Genomic DNA, 18118 nt, shown 5'->3' with positions numbered 1-18118 from the left:
TGCCACGTGAAACCATTTTTATTTTTTTCTAAAACACAAAGACACATGACAACTATCTTTTCTCTGTGTGGTTTATGGGCTTATACGGTATTTCAATTCACTGAGATCCTCAATGCTTCCACTTATTCTTAGCCTAACTCTTAGTCTGGTGCTTAAAATTGGACACTGAAGGCGACCATTTTACTGTGGCTCCACACTCTGCAGTTCTGTCCTCTCCTTCTCTGTACCAGCTTTAAATGATCAGACTGTCAGGGCCCTGAGCACCCCAATAGGCCTTCGGTGCCCATACCAGCCTCAGCTGGGACCCCCCCACTCGCTCGGAGGGAAATCTGGCGCTCTCACCACCTCTGCTCTCTCGGCTCAGCGACTGCACCCCATCAGCAGGGCTTGCACTGCCCAGCCTGCGCGGTGGTCACCTCCGCTCCGGGGTCCCCCTTCCTTGGGGAGCAGCCTTGAGCTTGCTGTTCCCTGACAGCTAGCTCAGGCAAGCAGCGAAGTCTCAGTTTTAACGGCACTCCTGGACCAGCGGGCAGAGGGTGCCTGGGTGGCGCTGAGGCTCATCAGGGCCTATTGGAGCGGTCACAGTCCTGATGCGCACTCAGGATACGCGCTAACAGTGGCTTACCAAAGGTAGCCCCTGACCTGCAGACTACCCTTAGGACTGTGAAAGCTCACCAGGAACAGCAGGCTGCTTCACTTCTTCATGCTACCTCCATGTTTTAAAAGCTGGAATATCAATGGTATTTAGAACAGCTAATGTGACAATCAGGAAAGCAAAACACATTTCAAGAATACACGCAACAAAATAAAGAAAAGAATCTATTAATTTCTAAAAGGCTAACATCAGACTGGCTCATTCCCTAAAAGCCATATATTCCCCAAAAGGTAAGAATTACTCTCAAGTTTTTCACCAACTTATTTTAATCTTTGCTAGACTTGCAGCAAAATGTTCTTGCTCTCCAACAGTGCAAGTGTAAGTAAGGTACCATTCCAACAAGCTGCACTGTAAAGTCATTCCCTTTGAGTTTCTTTCTCCAGCTTGATTATTTGATATCCACATTTTCTACCCTGGTTCTTTACTGATATTGCCCTTGAAAAAAAACAATCATAGCTCTTCACCAGTTACTCAAATACAAAAGCCTTCATAGTCCTATCATGTTCACATTTGCCACAGTGACTGTTTCAGTGACAATCAGCTTTCTGTATAACTAAAGACATTGCTATTATCAGTAAATCAGTGCCTCATCAGTAATGTCCCCTGAATGCCACAGATAAGGTGGACCATACCCTTATCAACACCTCAATTACACATACTCACAAAGCACGTCCAAGCACCCCTATTCACACTTGGCAGGCTCTCCCAATGCTTTCTCACTTACCCTAGTGCTTGGGCAGCAAACTCTCTAAAGGTTCCACGTTACTAATGGGCATTTATATTTATTTCCCTTTTTTTCCTCTCCACCCTAATGTTATCACTTTTCTTATTCACTCCTGACCCACCAACGTCAGGGCTCCTGGATGACTCATAACAGGTAATATATTTGATTCAATGCAGGGAAATGGTGAGTACATTGCCAGTACCAGGTGACCAATGAAGGAAACTGGTGTTATTCTCCAAGCAGGCCTCTTGCCTACTATGTGGCTGGGGAAGCCTGAAGAGACCATAAGAAGAAACAACGCACTCTTGTGTGCATGAAGTTACAAATTCAAAGTAGGAAAAATAAACAATGAGTTAAATTCCAATAAAACACAGCAGCCAAGCTCTAAAAGTCATTTTCCTTTCTTGGGGGAAAAATCCAGATGTCATAAATGTTTAAATTCAATAAGGAAAGCAATTTTTAAAAAGAAATTCTTGCTTCATCAGCCAATTAGTTCTGAATTCCAGCTTACAATTAGCTTTCTAAGAGCATCACATTATGGTGGCCTCAGGATATACAGCATATTGATTAAGTGCTTAGAACAGTTCCTTGAACATAAGTGTATCAGCTTTCATTGAAAAGAAATTACAGTGTTGCAGATAGTAGAGCTGACAGTGCTTGTTGCTTGCACCCCTAGAGCAAGTTCGAGCCAGCATGGGACATTCCTGTTAAGGAAAGGCAGTTTTTAATTCAATCCAAAATGTCACAGAAATTTGAATCAACGTATCTTTTCTGTCCACTGAACATGCTCTTCCTCACCTGACCTCATCCACAGATTTCAGTGGGACAATTCACACACACAGTACATAACCCTTCCACTCTGAGCTGTTGATTTACCAGTTCTGTAACAGGTAACAGGTTTTAAAACTGTACTTTTAACATCAATTAATTGGATCTTTTAAAAACCTCTACATGTTTACAGTCCCCTTATGAAGTACAGCAACAATTCCCTTTGCATCATTCCTATTTCAGTTATGATATAAACTTTCTCAGAAAGTTTTTTGAATCCAAAGACCTTCCTAACTAAAAATACACATCATTAAAATACTAAAGACCAAGGGCGTCACAGAATTCTTACTTCCACTGTTTTAGAATATTAAATAAAACTGAATTTAGTATTTTAACAAATGCAATACCTTAAAGAAAGTTGCTGGCTTAAGTTCAATCATTATAGAATAGTTTTGCTCACAGACACTAGTCTTACTGGTCACAGGAATGGAGGAAGGCAATGTGTTGGGGCCTGTATCTGACGCTGGTTACTTGTAGACATTGAAATACACACGTAAATAAATGGCTTCCACCTATTTTATGCATGAGAAGTACAATATATGACAATTCTCCCCAAACTGAGAAAAAAATCACTTCTACCCAATAACTCTAAATAAAGTGAACCCCAAAGCACTTTACATATTTAATATAGAATCACCAACATTTAACTGAAAAAGTTCCAATTAGTAATTCAGTTCTGTTTCCTACCTGCCTCTCCTGGCAGGGAATTACACTGTGATATAAGTGATGCTGCAGCACAGAGTAGTTGCAAAAACAATTTTTAAAAGCTATTTTTTTTTAAGAAAGACACTTTACAGGACATAGTTGAATTTGACATCAGAAAGTTATGCACATACATCCCATAAAATTAAATCAGAATAACCCATTTGCCATAAGAGTTCTACTTTATAAGTGGTCTTACTCTGCAAAAACTGATGCCCTTGAGTAAAATAATTCATACAAACAACCCTATTACAATAAATTAGATTATATACATATAATATTTGTAAGATCACAAATTTATCCTTGTAGCCTCCTGTGGGATAGAAGCTCAAGTGCACAGACTAGAAAAGAGCACGCCTGCACTCCAGTAAGTCAGCCAGCCTGGGGGGAGGGTAGTGGAGGGGAACAACCTTCACTAGATGCTTTTTAGGAAGCAAATTTCTGCATTTTTGCATTCTCACAAGCTCCCTCTTCCGTACAATACTGGCCATTTGCTAGTAAAAGTGAATATTAGTAAAAATGAAATAATGCATCTGACTGCATTATTTTTAAGATAAACCATATAGAGAAAATCTCAGGGAAGAAATGCTAGAGCTGTTGTGCCTATATGAGTTAGAAACAAGACCGCTTGGCTCACCAGCCCAACACACAAAAATCCTTATCATTCCAAGAAAATAAAAGAATTAACTATGCCTGTGAAGTGTGAACCTGGATGCTAGAGGCAAACTTTGTATCTTATGAGCAAGTACTAGCATAAAGCAGCTTACACTGGTTAAAAAAATCTACAGTCTTCAAGTTTTCTGATGCTAAAGATTTTCTTATTTTAGCCTTAGCTAACTCATAACTGGATTTAACTATGAGGTGCAGTAACTTCTGCTCAAATTCTCTTTGTGTACTGCAAAGTATAGCTCCCCAGGAAGAGAAAAGTTGTCTGAAAGTCAATCTGTGTGTCCAGGAATGAGCTGACATGATGAGCTACTGCATCTCCATAAGCAAATAATGAAATGATTCAGTAATTCTACAGCTTGGCCCTTTATGTAACTCTAAGAAGTGAATGAACAACCTCAATCATCAATAAAACCTATTTCCTGATCAAGGTAATTATCTTGATTTTGCATCTCAGCCCGTGCCAATACAAGAACTTCTAGACAAGTAAGAGACATTTTGTGGTACACAGTTTAACAGAACAGAGTATTTTGCTGTGCGTAATCAAACTCTTTCTTAGATTGTAAATTCTTCACACCTAGTGCTACATCTTCTGCATTTATAAGCAATAGTAAAAAGGGACCCTGATCTTGACCAGTTACTATACTGACATGAGTAAAGGGCTTACAGGAAGAGGAGACTGAATTCCACGATGTATTAACTTTCAATAATATCGACTCTTTATGCCAGTAATACCTCATACAAGCAGAATCATAGAATAACTTAGGTGTGAAGGACTTCCAGAAATCTTCTGCTCCAGCCTCCTGCTGAAAGCCAGGCTAGCTTCAAAATGAGAGAAGGATGCTCAGGGCCATGTGCAGCTAAATTCTGGATATCTCCAAGGATGTGAATGTCACAGCTTCTCAAGCCTGTCCTAGTGTTTCACCACCCATACAGTGAAGAATTTCTTCCTAGTTGGAATTTCCATTTCCTAGTCTGACTCCATCTTCTTTATACTCATTCATTAGATGATGGAAGACAGCAATCGGGCCCCCCTGCCCCTTCCCTTAGCTTTTGCTTCCCAGCTGAGCAAACCCTCAGCCTTTCCTTGCTCCTCAGGTGCCCTTGGCTCCTGCAAGACTGGCAGTTTGTCAATGTCTGTCTTTACTGGGTGGGCCTCAAACTGGACCCTGCAAGTCTTCTGTTCTGAAAGATTGCACATTGACCAAGCACTAGGAAAACCTAGGACAGTTAGCAAACATCTTCTTTCTACCCCTACCAAAATGATATACATGCCTTAGAACACTAACTTTGATGATTTATATGGGCCACATTCACTTTAGAATAAGGGAGGGGTGAAGGTGGAACAGAAACAACACCAAGTGCCATGTTGCTCATCTGTATTAATAGGATGTGATATACGATCTCTACAAAAATCCTCACTGTATCTCAAAAGGTAAGATGATCACTGTATAGATGATACTTCTCATCATTTATAAGTTATTATGAAGTCATAGAAAGCTTGTCATGCTATGTGGGAATGGGAACATCACATAGCTGGCAACTTAGTGTTCTTCCTAGCGAAGAAGAGCCAAATATGAGAAATAAACATTATTCGAAAGGTTTTGTGAATTTCAATCCCAGACAAGGGATCTGAGCACGATTTCCTGAATTCTCACATATACTGAGGATTGAAAGCTGTTCAGCACACTAATACTTTCCAAATTGGTAAGACAAAGAATGGCTTTGATACACTATAGAAAAAGCTACCCTGATATAGGTTATTGTTGAGTTGGTCCTTAGCTACTTCAGTTAAAAGATGCCTCAGAGAAATTCTCAGTACTTTCCTATTTAATGCTTCATTTTTATAGTTGTCCCAGTTTTGCAATCAAAAACCCAAATGCTGTTTTACCAGGGAAAAAAGGTCATTGCTTTAAACACTAGACAAGCTTGAACTGAAAGAGAATTTCAGAGGGCCTCTTTATATCTTTACAAAGGAAGTTACTCCAAATCAAGTACTCCAGATAAAACTGCCTCATAAAGGTAAGGTGCTCAGTACCAAAGTGTTAGGTTTGCTTATAGATTAGCAATGTGCAGTGATACACCTTAGACATATACTTTCTCCAGTTCCAACTGGGCATGGGCAGGCAGTGAAGACACAAGCTGTAATTCCAGGAAATATCACATGAGTTGTCTATACTTTGTTGATTTTGATCTTAGCTATTAAGGTTCTTAAGGTAGGACCATGGTTAGGACCTCTCTTCCACATAGCGTTAAATAAAGATCTTTCATAAGAATTCACGTTAGCCAATTACCATCTTTTTTATTGTCTAGTTTCTTCCCAACTTGGAAAACCCTATGAAATATCTGAAACTTAGGAGTCTCTTTTGATAGTTTAGAACACCTAAAAATATATTATAAATTAAATACAGCACACTTGCTATTCCCAGTAGCTAAGAGATTAGCCCCTCGATATGCAAATGTAGTGACCTCAACTCATTTAAAAATCTGAATGTTGTACACTTGCAGGAGATGTATATTCTTTAGGTCAGAGAGTGATTTGGCTTGATACTTATCTATTGTTTTACCGAAAGGATATATGTACATGTATAAAATCAAACAACATTCCTCCTTGACACTGTACTGTGCATAGTAACATTTAAAAAATAACTGGAATACTACAGAATAGTGGACTACTCACTCCTTATAGACACTATGGACACTATGCTATAAGGAAAAGTTGTGTTCTGAATTTTACTTGTAAATAGCCAAATTACGCAGTTGACAGGAGCAACATTGCATACATTCTAATGAGACTGTATGAGGCCACAATGATAAATGGAACTAAAGGGATGCCATCAACTAGAACATTATTCTGTTTTAAAAATTATTTGAAAGTGGTTGCAGATAGGCCTCTAATCTCGAAATTGTCCTACTAGTCTTTGTGGCACTACTATCATAATGTATGCAGCTTTGGTTTTTTATGCTTCCTCTCTATTTTCACTTCAGTTCTCTGTGAATGTAGAACCCTTCTAAGTGACAAGAAATGTGGGGAAATCCATGAAACTAGCTGTATGTGAAATGGTGTGCAGTGAATAAAATCAATGGGGAAAAAGACTTAATTCCTTTAAAATTTCTTTTTTTCCCTTTGGTAATTTTCAACTTTAGTCTTTTCAGATGTTATAAGCAACTACAAGAGGACAAAAAGTATATAAAAATAATAGTTTTTCTTTAAAGCTGAAGGTTTCCCTCTATAACCTTACGTATACATGATTTTATAACATAGGTATACACCCACAAAGAGAGTACAATGTGCTTGTTTTATTTATGGTACTGAGAAACAAATCCACCCAAGTTTTCCCATGCTAATTAACATGACAATATCTGCCATGCCTAACTATGCAGATTCTATTTTATATTCAAGTGTTAGATATCCAGATATAAGGAATCTTAGGAGGGTATACATTGCCTGGTGACATTTTTTTTTTAAACAAAATAATTAAGATACTATGTAAAAATCAAACAGAAAATAATCATTAGGGAAAAAAGATCTTTGGCTTATACAGCCTTTTTTATCCAGCAAAAATCTCTAGACTGACAGATTCTGAGCCAAATTCACATTGAATGTAATTTCATTCACCTCATTTGAATTACAGTGGGGTGTACTGGGACCTAAGCTAGTGAATATATGTATGTATGTAGATTTATAATAATTTAATGTGGTTTCCCTCCTCTCACAATTGAGATGCAGCCACCTGTGGAGGACATCTTTGTTAACTGGCACTTGAGCCTGTACATAATACTTCATAGCTCAGTGGTACACTTCTCTTCATGCTGTTTATACGCATTCAGTATTACACGTCTCAAAATATTTTTCATGGATTATCACACTCCAAAAATCATGCACAGTAACATCTTTCTGAGACATAATGGGAAACATTTTCTACAAGAAAAATCAGGGCACCTGTACCAATGCCAATATTGTAACAAAATGGGCCCCATTTTAAGTTATGCTGCTACAGTGTACCCTGTGGTGATGAAGGATAACCACATACTGAGTTGCATTAGCAAGAGTGCTGCCAGCAGTAATTATTCCTCTCTGCTCATGAAGCCAAATCTAGACTAGTAGGTCCAATTTTGAACCCCCTCACCACGACCACAATATAAGAAAGACAGTGATGCACTGGAGAGAGAGGACCACAAAGAGGGTTAGAGGCTGGGACACGTGATGTACACACAGACAGGCCGAGGGAGCCGGGTTCACCCAGCCTCCAGAGGAGAGGGCTCAAGGGGGAATCTAATCGCTGTCTTCCATCACCTAATGAGTGATTACAGAGAAGACAGAATCAAGCTCTTCTCAGAGCTGAAGGGGAAAAGGGAAAGAGTAAACAAACACAAGCTGCAGCAAACAAAAAGAAGAAGAAATTCTTCATGATGAGGGTGGCAAAGCCCTGGAATGGTTACACAGAGGAGCTCAGGGATCCCCCTCCTTGGAGATATTCAAAGTTCAGTTGGACAAGGCTCTGGGCAACCTGACCTAACTTTAAATTTAGCCCTGCTTTCAGAAGGTGGCTGGATGAAATGACCTCTAGGAGTCCCTTTAAAGCTAAATTATTCTATCATCATCCTTTTGCATTGCAGTAGTATTGTGTAGAAACTCTCCTGCAAGTTTTAAACTAGTTAGTTTTGGATGGAAGGCAACCTAGCTGCAGCACCATGGTCCTAACTGTGGGATAATCTCAAGTATGTTTTGGGGTTCATTCTGAGCATCATACTGCTGTGCTGTCTGGCAACAGAAACCAGCTATTTTAAACATATTCATTATGTTTACAGCATCCTGCAGTTAGTGTAGAGAAGGCATACCAATGGAAAGAAAAACAGATGCTATCTGCATAGCAGAGACTCCTACACGCCTTATACTCCTATTCTTTTCTGAACAGATCACCCTTAGAAGATTTCCAAACACTGTAATGAGCGTGCTGGTTACAAGTCTGATATCATTTACGTCCATTTTTCTTTGATATTCTACCTATTGTTAGAGCTTGATTTGTTTAAGACAACTGACAGGAAATAATAGTTCAGTTATTTGAAAATAAGGTGCTGATGGTAAACGGAGACAGAATGTTATGAAGGTAAGTGAATCTGGTCTGAGTGGCAGTCTGTTCACCAGTTACACATAAACAGAAATGGTGAGTCCTGTTCACAAAAGGTGACATCTAGACCCCAACAAGAATACTGTCCAAAAGCAAAAGACACCATTAACTGCAGAGCTGTACACTGGTATGAAAAGCAGGAGGCCGAGACAGGTGAGATGTTAACATTCTGTATATTCACCTACTGCATTTAGAGCTCCCTTTTTTCCACTTGTGGATTTAAAACAGGTCAAATGTGGCTTGGTTAAAATAAGGAGAACTCTGCTTTGTAAAATAAAGAATACACATTTTCTAGAACCAGAGGGGGCCATAGTAATAGCTTACCTTTCCTTTCAGCACCAGCCTAGCGTGACTTATGAAGAATCACCCCAATCATTCACAGATCTATAAATCCCCCCAAAGATAGCATCACTACAGGATCCTTCATAATCTGTACAAAGCAATTTACTTTGGTTGGCTTGAGAGTTAAAAAGGAAAATGCCAAACAGTATCTGGTGCCTTCATATCTGTACAAGGAAGATATCACAAATGCCCTGCAGAGAGCTTTCAACATGATCAGGAAATGGAAAAACATACGTTTGATCTTATCTTTATTGTTGGTGGTGGCTGGATACATTTTGTGATGGAATTTTCTAGTGTGTTACTTTTAAAAGAAAATAAATATGTATCTTGTCCCATTTTTTACAGACAGCAAGGATCTGAGATACACCATCAGCTGTCCAAGAGGAATAATTTCAAGAATCCACATAAATTTAAAATATAACAACCACCTACATGTCAGAGAGCAGTGACTTCCAGCTGGAAGTGCAGTTCTGAGGAATTACTCCTTTCTCTGCCTTTGGAGCAGTTCAAAGTACCACTTCATTGGTAAGGCTGCAGCAACAGCTGGGGTTCCTGGAAAAAGGCAAAAACTACCATGGTAGGCAGTTGCTCAGGGCGGGAGCAGGGAGGGGTGGGTGGGTGGGTGTGGAATCCAGTCTGCAAAACCACCTTCTTGGGATTAGTACTATTATTCTTACCAAAAAAAAGTTTATCCTCCAGCTTTACATGCCATGAAACTGGTGCCCATTAAAGGCCCAAAGGCCCTATCAAATGCCTGGAGCAAAGTCACCTCTCAATTCCATGGTTGCCTGTACTTCTAAACAACCAATTTCTATGCTGTATTCCCTAGAGCTCTTCCCTACACACAGCTCATACTAGAAACAAAGGGAAGAAAAGCCTACAGGATGGTTGATTGCTGCTATCAACTGCATTCACTGCAGCTCAAATTTTCAGTCAGAAATCTGTACATGCTTGTGAGGTGCAGACTACCATCCTAGAATAAAGCACATAACCAGACCCACAGGGCCCTGACCACAAAAATAATCTGTCGAGAAGGGAAGAGCTGGCTACAGGGATGCTGCTTTATCTTAAAAAAATCTTGCTGCTAGCAAGGAAACATGAAGCAGCAGCAACATCATATTCTTCATGGGTCTCTGATCAACATAAAGCTTTACACCATGTGTGCTGAAAGAGCTACGTTAAGTGTTAGGTGTTATTCATGTTTTCATTATCACACATTCTAGTTTAATTAGAAGTATTTTGATGGATGCGATGTCCATCTAATCTCTTAAGTCTGGTGCTCGTTGTGTGTCAAGTCTTAACTGTTAGCAGCTGGTCAGCAGAAATGCAGACAAACATAGGTAAGATTTCAGTCTTAAAAATGAAAGAACACTGCATCTTGAACAGTACACTGCATTACACCTTAAGCAATGTGATGGGTATGTCTGCAGCATTTAAACTTCTATTAGCCCCACTGGGGGGAACCGACAGAGTTCCAGCCCCAGAGAAGGAAAGAAGGATGTGCTTGGCTTCACTTTAGCTCCTCTCATTGAAACTGTTGTCCCTTTATTAACAAAACAATCACAGTCCTGGTGGAGAAATCAGCACATCATTGTATTTAATGCACATGTATATACCTCATTAAAATGGTTATTTTGAGACCAAGCCTCACTGACATACCACAGACGGGTAACATATTTACAGGAGAATAGTTACTTTACATGTTTAGAATGTGTCTAGAAGAACCAAGTAGAGATACACAAAACGACAGATAAAAGCCTGTAAGACTAATTTGTCTTGTAAAATGTAAGACTAAGCTATCAACCAGTGTTCTACGGAAAAACTATGTTTTGTAACATAGTTTTAAGCTAAACATGATACGTTTTCTAGTAACTGAAACAGCTTTAAAATTTAAAAGAAAAAAGTAAATATCTGTTTTCTTACCAATGTTATTACCATCAATACTCTGAGCATACTTCCAATTATTTTTTTCATTTAACTGCTTACAAACACTTAAAAGAAAACAAGCTCTAAACTCAGTCCTCTGGATAATTTTAAAAAGGACTCTGATCTGTTCTAAGATGAAAATATTATGCACTACATAATATGAAGGCGGTGGCAGCAGCTGGGGGTTCCCTATCATATGTTTGCAAACACATTTAATCTAATTGGTGAGCTTTTGTTTAAACAAGCATTAATATGCATCCTGTGATGCATATGGGTTGCAAAGATTCTCAGTAACATACAGCCCAAGTGATCTGCCTGTGAGGATAAAACAACTTTTATGCAACTGAAAATATGAAATATCTTCATTAATACTATTTTCATACAAAAATATTTTATACTGTTATAGCTGTATTTGTTCTGGTTCCCACTGAAATCCATAATAAAATACCCACTGAGTTGAATGGGAGGATGACGGCCATTGTGAATAAGCATTCGCCCTCTGCTTTGGAACACACCATTTCAGCAATTCATTTGAAATAAGCCATTACTGCAAGAAACTTACGTAATCTTATATAATCGGGTACATATAATCTCAGTTATATATCTCATGTTGTCACCTGCAGTCATACTGCATTTTGAAAATATAACTGAATGCTTCATGTGATCTTCCTTTGTTGCAAACAGCTTTCTTGCATGTTGCTCAGAACTGAGAAGAAAACAACTCTTGCATTTTACAATTATTAAAAATGGATTAGATTTCACAAATATATAATCAGGAGACACCTGGGTCGACCTCATCTGGGCAAATACAAATCTGTTTTTTCAGAATGCAATGGCATGTGACTTCACATCAAGTTCCCGTTAGGGAAAGTCTATGTCTAGTCTATGTCACTGATATTCATGGTCATCTTTATTAAATTAGCAGTAGAAATACAGCTTCAGAAATACAGATATTAAACCTTGTTTCTTTTTTTTCTTCAAGTATCATTTAAAGGTGCTTGGAGGCACCCTGTGTGTCAATAATGTTAATTGGCAAGCTGTCTTTTTGTCAATACTTGGCCTACAGGAAGCTTTCCTACAAATATATATAAAACTCCAATTGGAATGTATTGTGACTACATTTCACAGAATTCTGCATTTCTCAGGAATACGGAATACATGCCTGTCCTCACATGTTACAGAAATGGATAAAAAACAACAAAATAAGTCCCCAAACGATAAGATCCAATGCATGTTACTGTCCAATAAAATAGCAGAAAACAGCTAGTTGAGGGGAAAGGAATGGGGGCTCCAACTTACCACAGTGCCTTGTTCACTATGAAAATGCTGAATACATGCTTAGCTACAGGGAAAATGATTAATATTGGACAAAACAACTGAATGATAGTTTTCATTCCCACAAGAACCTCAATCTAAGGAAAGAAATTCACTGTAAAACATAGCAAAGCAGGGCTCTTTCCCATGAAGAACTCAAAGGAAGAACACTTCAGACAAAAGTATACTATTTACAATGATTCTAATTAGAGAACTTTTTTCCCCCTAAAATCCTTTGTAGTTAATTGTAAATTCACCAAGAAGTTGCTTCCAAAACCTCCTCACAGTTCTACTTCCAGGCCTATCTGCAACTCCCTCAGAAAGCAAAAATCTTCAGCACAGTTTGTGCCACCTCTACAGCTGCACTCGGCGTCTCCCTCTCCCTCCTAAGGCAGAAGTTGCTGCGAGCTCCCTGCACTGCAGTGCAATGCAGCCCAAGTACAGCAGCACCAATCGTGTCTGTCTGGGTAGGTTTCCCCCATGTTGTACTAACCTCTGCAATCCCCCCCCCCCCACTACAGACGCTCCTCACCCTTTACGGGAAGGAGAGCAGGATGCTACCCATCACCGAGCAGCCTCCGGATGATCTCAGCATCTTTCCATGAGATGATCTCCCTCCTCCCCGCCTACCTTCATCTTCGTCTTCCCCATCTCTCCCTCCCCTGCTTGCCCTCCTCCCCTTCGGCCCAGCTGTGCTGTGCCCACCCCGGCCGGCGTGACTCAGCCGCCCCTCGCCCCCCGCTCCCGCCCACGCGCTCGGCGCCTCACCGCCCCCCCGTGCCGCCCCGGGGCGTCCTGCCCCCGCGCGGGGCCGCCAGGGCAGCCGCCCTGCCTCCCCGCATCCCTCCCGCTCCCCCGCCCTGCAATCCCCGTTAAATCGGGAGGGGGTCGCCTCAGAAACCCCCACCACCCTCTAGGCTTTTCCTAACCCCTGCACCTGGACGATGATTCTCCCCACTGCGATTTCACTAAGGGATACGTCCAAGAAACGACCCTCTCTCCACACTCTGCTCCCCACACCCGGCACGGGGGGTTCCTGGGCTCCACATCGCCAAAGCACCAGCAAAACTGGAACTTAGCGTGTTTTGGGAAACTCCTTTGTTGCAGCTGTAGGAAAGGGAGTCCCCCCTCCTCCCCCTCACGGGTGGTGAATGCTAAACTATTCTCCCAACGTAGACAATGTGAGTCACGATCCTTGCAGGCAACCTATAGTGAGAAAAGCAACGTAGTTTTCAAAAGCACTGAAATTGTTTATGTTCTTTTTCTTTCCTTTTCTGTTGCATAGTCTGAAACACTGCCTGTTCTCTTGTAAACACATCTAAGAAAGTGACCGTTCCCTACGAAGCTGGAATCTTTACATCCTTCCTGCATCTTCGATTTTCTTTACTGTGGACATAAAGACCCCTGGTTTTTGCTCTCCTAGCGTGTAAAAGTTGTGCCAGCCTTAATGTGCTAGTCAGCTTCAAAAGCAGAGATTAGATATTTACACCACCTCGAATCTGTACAACCTGGTCCCTGTGCGAAAGAGTAAGCGAGCTCTGGAGAGGGCTGAAGTGAGCAAGCAGCAGCTGGGCAAAGACTGCTCTACTCATCGCGAAGGTGCCCCGCGCTCCCTTTAACGCTCGACCTGCCCCAAGAGCGCTCTCCCCCGATCCCCGCCCCAGCAAGCAAAGCCCCTGATAACTCCTGTACAAAAGTTGAAGCCCTTCTCTACCGCATGCATGCAAAAAAGGAAAAGTTACCCGGGAGCAATAGCGGCCCGCAGCAGCACCTAACTCCGCGGAGCATCACTTACCGGCGGGGCCGGGCCGGCGCGGTGGGGCCAGCCCGGGGAGAGCGGCGGCCGCCGGGCTGCGGGGCGCTCCCGGCTGCCGGCCGCTGCCTGCTGCCTCGGCGCGGTGCTGCGGGGCGGGAGGGAGCGAGGATGCTCCCGGAGGAGTCGCCGAGCGTGACAGACCAGAGGAGGGGCGGAACGAAGTGGCTGTGTGGGCTCCACGTCGCAGTCCTCTCTGCCTCTGCTGCAGTGCTGGCGGGCGGGCGCGGCGGCACGGCGCGGCACGGCGCGGGAGGCAGGCGGGCGGGCAGCCGCGATCAATAATTGACGGCGTGGGAGTGCGGGGTGGGCGATCCCGGCAGCGGCAGCAGCAGCAGCAGCCCGAGCCGCGGCGAGGGCCAGGCGCGGAAACCGGCACGGCTGCAGAGCCTCTGCAAGAGCAAGCTCCGTTTTCCTGAGAGAAGGGAGAATAAAAATAACAAACTCCCCACACCTGCACTTTATGTCAGGAGACAGCGTTTCACGAGAGGCAGCAGCAGGGGAGGATGCACGAAACGGCTCGTTTTGTAAGAGGGTGCAACAGGCCCGGGGGCCACCGCGGCCTTCCCCCTGCCCCCCGGCGCGCTTGCGGGAAGCGCCCCGCAGGGCAGCAGCGCTAAGCTGCCCGCCCAGCGCCCGCAAAGCCTGAGACTTAACGTTAGGGCGAGAACAAGAGAGGCCGGTGCAGGAGTTCCCGCAACCGAGATTTGTTTTCCTGAGCGACAAACTTCCTATGAGAATAACGAAGCATTAAAACAGATTGCCTAGGGAGATGGGCGAATCACCATTACTAAAGGCTTTTAAGAAAAAGCCAGAAAAACATATGTTTAAAGGTCTCGGGACAAATGGATAGACTAGATAAGTCTTTTTTAAACTTCTGTTTTATGAGCAATAGGCAGTTACAACGTTTTTTATTATTATCACCAATATTTTTAATGCAGTGGCATTTAAGGACCCCTAAGTGATATCATAACTTTGTTGCATTGGACACTAATAGCCACTGTGGAACAAGAAACATGAAGGGAGTTCCTCCTTTATGTCTATATACATTTACATCCAATTGCACGAGCAGACTGTCTAATGTGGTACAGACAGTGGCATCGCCAAAATGACGACAAGAGAGAAAGTGAAAAGAGCAGACAAGATTCTGTACTAAAACTACTTTTCAAAATGAGCAAATACTCCACCAGTTCCATTAACAGCCACAGGTTTTGGGTTCACCTCTCCAAAACATATTAAAGTACAAATCATACCTGTAGTGGGAAGCTAGGGTAATGGGCAGACACCATCCCCCACCACCCTGTGCTCTGAACGTGCCTGGTGTGTGGCTTCTACAGAGTAATTTCTGATAGCTCATCTGTCTTTGAGTCTTCTTGCCAATACTTGTGAGTTTACAGGCTATTTGTGCTACACAAACAAGAATTAAGGTAAAATGTTTTTCTCATCCACTTACTGTTGACTATCTAATTACAATAGAACCTTTCTCTTTGTAATGTGCATCAAAAAGTGTATTATTTTACAAAAAAAAATTATTGAAATAAATTGATTAGGACAGCAGACATGCTCCTTGTAAGTTCTTGAGCAAACATAGCAACTGAAAAAACCCACAGTCCTTTAGGTTTTGAATAGGAAGGACTAAAATACTAAGGAAAATAAATCACTGTAATCAAATGACAAAGGACAGGCAGCCTCCACTGATAAAGGGCCACTACAGCAGCCACCTTCTTCCTCATCTACCACATTAGAGGGAGAGAAGTCCATTTAACAGATTTAAAGGCATCTCCTACAAAACAGACCCATAGACTAAAGGATAAACACAAGAATTTTATCTACAAAACTACAATCTCTTGATAGAAAGAAGACCAAGGCAGAGGAGCAAATAAGCAATGTGACAGCAAAGAAACTCAGCAGTGATACATACAAAAGTGCACACTGGAGGAAAAAAAACTATTCGTATACCTCCACAACAGTGGATACAGTCCTGATCTAACTGGATGGGCAGAAGAGAGGTAAAAGGCTGTATATCAGGTGGATGGTTCTACCTAAGCGGTATTGCACATATGCAATGCACCTGGAAATGTTAATGGGGGGGACAGGGGGAGCTACAGCCCCCTAAGACTCCTATACCTGAACCTCCACCTGCCCTTATTGGATTGTAATTGAATTATGTTGAGTTTAAAATAGTTAGAAAACTGTTCAATGTGTGTAGCTTTAATCCCCCCAAAGTGAAGTATATTGTAATAAACAAAAAAAGATTACTAAAAAGTATTGTAATTTATTAATATAAATGACTGATATGTGAGTGTGCAGTTTCATGATCAGATTAAACTATAGGAAGACTGTGTTGCAAATGAACAGTTCTTACCCCTGTCTGTATGCTCCAGCACTTTCTTAGCTTTATTGTTTGTGTGGCTTCACGGTAAGTTGGACTGGTGAGCAGATCTGACTGAAAAACAAGCTTGGTGACCAAAGGAAAGTATGCTAAAGCCTGATGAGTTTTCAGTCAGATCAGTGACTGACTCACCTGTGTCAGTGAGACTGAGTTAAGCCAATCATGAAACCGCAGCGTGAGCATAGGACTGATTGTGCCAGCCCAGAAAGGGTGGGAGCGTGGGAGGCATCATTGCTGCGGGAGCATGAGGCATCATTCTCTTGCTATATTTTCCATGCGTGAGGAGTATTTGTCTTCCCCCAAATGTCCCCATTACAAGTTGACTGGAAGCAGGTCTCATTCCTACCACCGTGAAATACATCCAGAGGTGGATTGCCTGCACGCAGGCAATTCTGATGGAAATAATGCCTCTTAAATGTGAGAGTTTTATTGAGACTACCTCTATCTTCCCTGTTCCTGGGTCACAGGGCTTAAATCTTCCTGAAGTTTGCTGTCAAGAGTACTCTTTCATATCATATATAAAATTTATTCACATATACATTCAATTAAGCTTGTGACTTCTGATATTCTGTCAGTTTTCTGAAGAGATTACATGACACATCTGGACAGATTTATTAACAGCTATCAGAGACCCAACAACAATACTTTGCTAGCAGCTACCGGAGACAGGATGCTGCACCAGATGATGCTGGAATATGACTGGCATGCATTGCATTCCACTGAAGCAGGACAAAACAGAGGTATTGTTTCTAGGTGGATGGAAAAACAACAAAACATAAACATCTCTGGCATTTGTAGAGGAAGTGAAAAATGCAGACCCTGTAATCCTTCCAAGTCACACATTCTATACGAGCTTTAAAAGTACAAGACAAATAAACTTCCGTGATAGAATACTGTAGGATTGTCTTTGGGTTTTTTTTATTTTAACTTGCACCTTGAATGTTTGTCCATGTAATCAGACATTAGCTTTGCTTCTCCATTATTTCCTCCCAGTATACAAATACAGTTATATCTGGCTACTGAACTAAAAACAGGTCTTTAACCAGTAACAGAATCAGGGCCTTTCTCGCTGTGCTGTATGTTCCTCTGTACAAGGCCCACGTTTATCATGGATTCAATCCTGTAAGTACTTTTATTGATTTAAATGGGACTGATTAGGGGAAATCAATAGAAATCATACATAAAGTGTCCTTCTGCATAGAAACACTAAGAGTTAATCCTAAACAAGGGATCAGTTAGTCCACAAGGACCTCTGAGTCGTTATGCTGAACAGGCCACTTCAGATATTGAAGCATTCTAGTATTTTATGGTCTGCAGTGCAGACTATACCCACAGTAGTATATTTTAAGCATGTGCATAAACATTTGAGACTACATGGATGTACAGTGACCTAACACAGTGTGACCTAGTCCTGAATGAGACATTTAAATACCACTTTATTTTTAAAAAGTAACAGCAGGAAAAATCCACCTAAAAATACAAAAGGAATTCACTGCAGTCTCAGGTGACATAAACAGAAACCCCCCCCCCCCACACACACAATTTGACTAAGATAAAAAAGAAGTATTATATCATCTAAAAAAATTTCATTTACCTCAGATTTTTTTCCAAACTCACAGTTTCA

The 18118-nt window shown here is 41.5% G+C and overlaps 1 protein-coding gene across 2 annotated transcripts in view; it reads right to left on the bottom strand.

The window, feature by feature from the left end:
- Positions 1-14308, bottom strand: part of LOC112987098 (synaptic vesicle glycoprotein 2C) — a 119193-nt gene extending 104885 nt beyond the window's left edge. For both annotated transcript variants that reach the window (XM_026106793.2, XM_064499840.1), the window contains exon 1: positions 14085-14308. The gene's annotated coding sequence lies outside the window, so the exon portion shown is untranslated. The remainder of the gene's footprint in view (positions 1-14084) is intronic.
- Between the last annotated feature and the right edge of the window lie 3810 nt (positions 14309-18118).

This window comes from Dromaius novaehollandiae, chromosome W (assembly GCF_036370855.1).
Source record: "Dromaius novaehollandiae isolate bDroNov1 chromosome W, bDroNov1.hap1, whole genome shotgun sequence".
NCBI classification, from domain to species: domain Eukaryota; kingdom Metazoa; phylum Chordata; class Aves; order Casuariiformes; family Dromaiidae; genus Dromaius; species Dromaius novaehollandiae.
The sequence above is the reverse complement of the archived record's forward strand: the minus strand, read 5'-3'. Positions and strand labels throughout refer to the sequence as shown.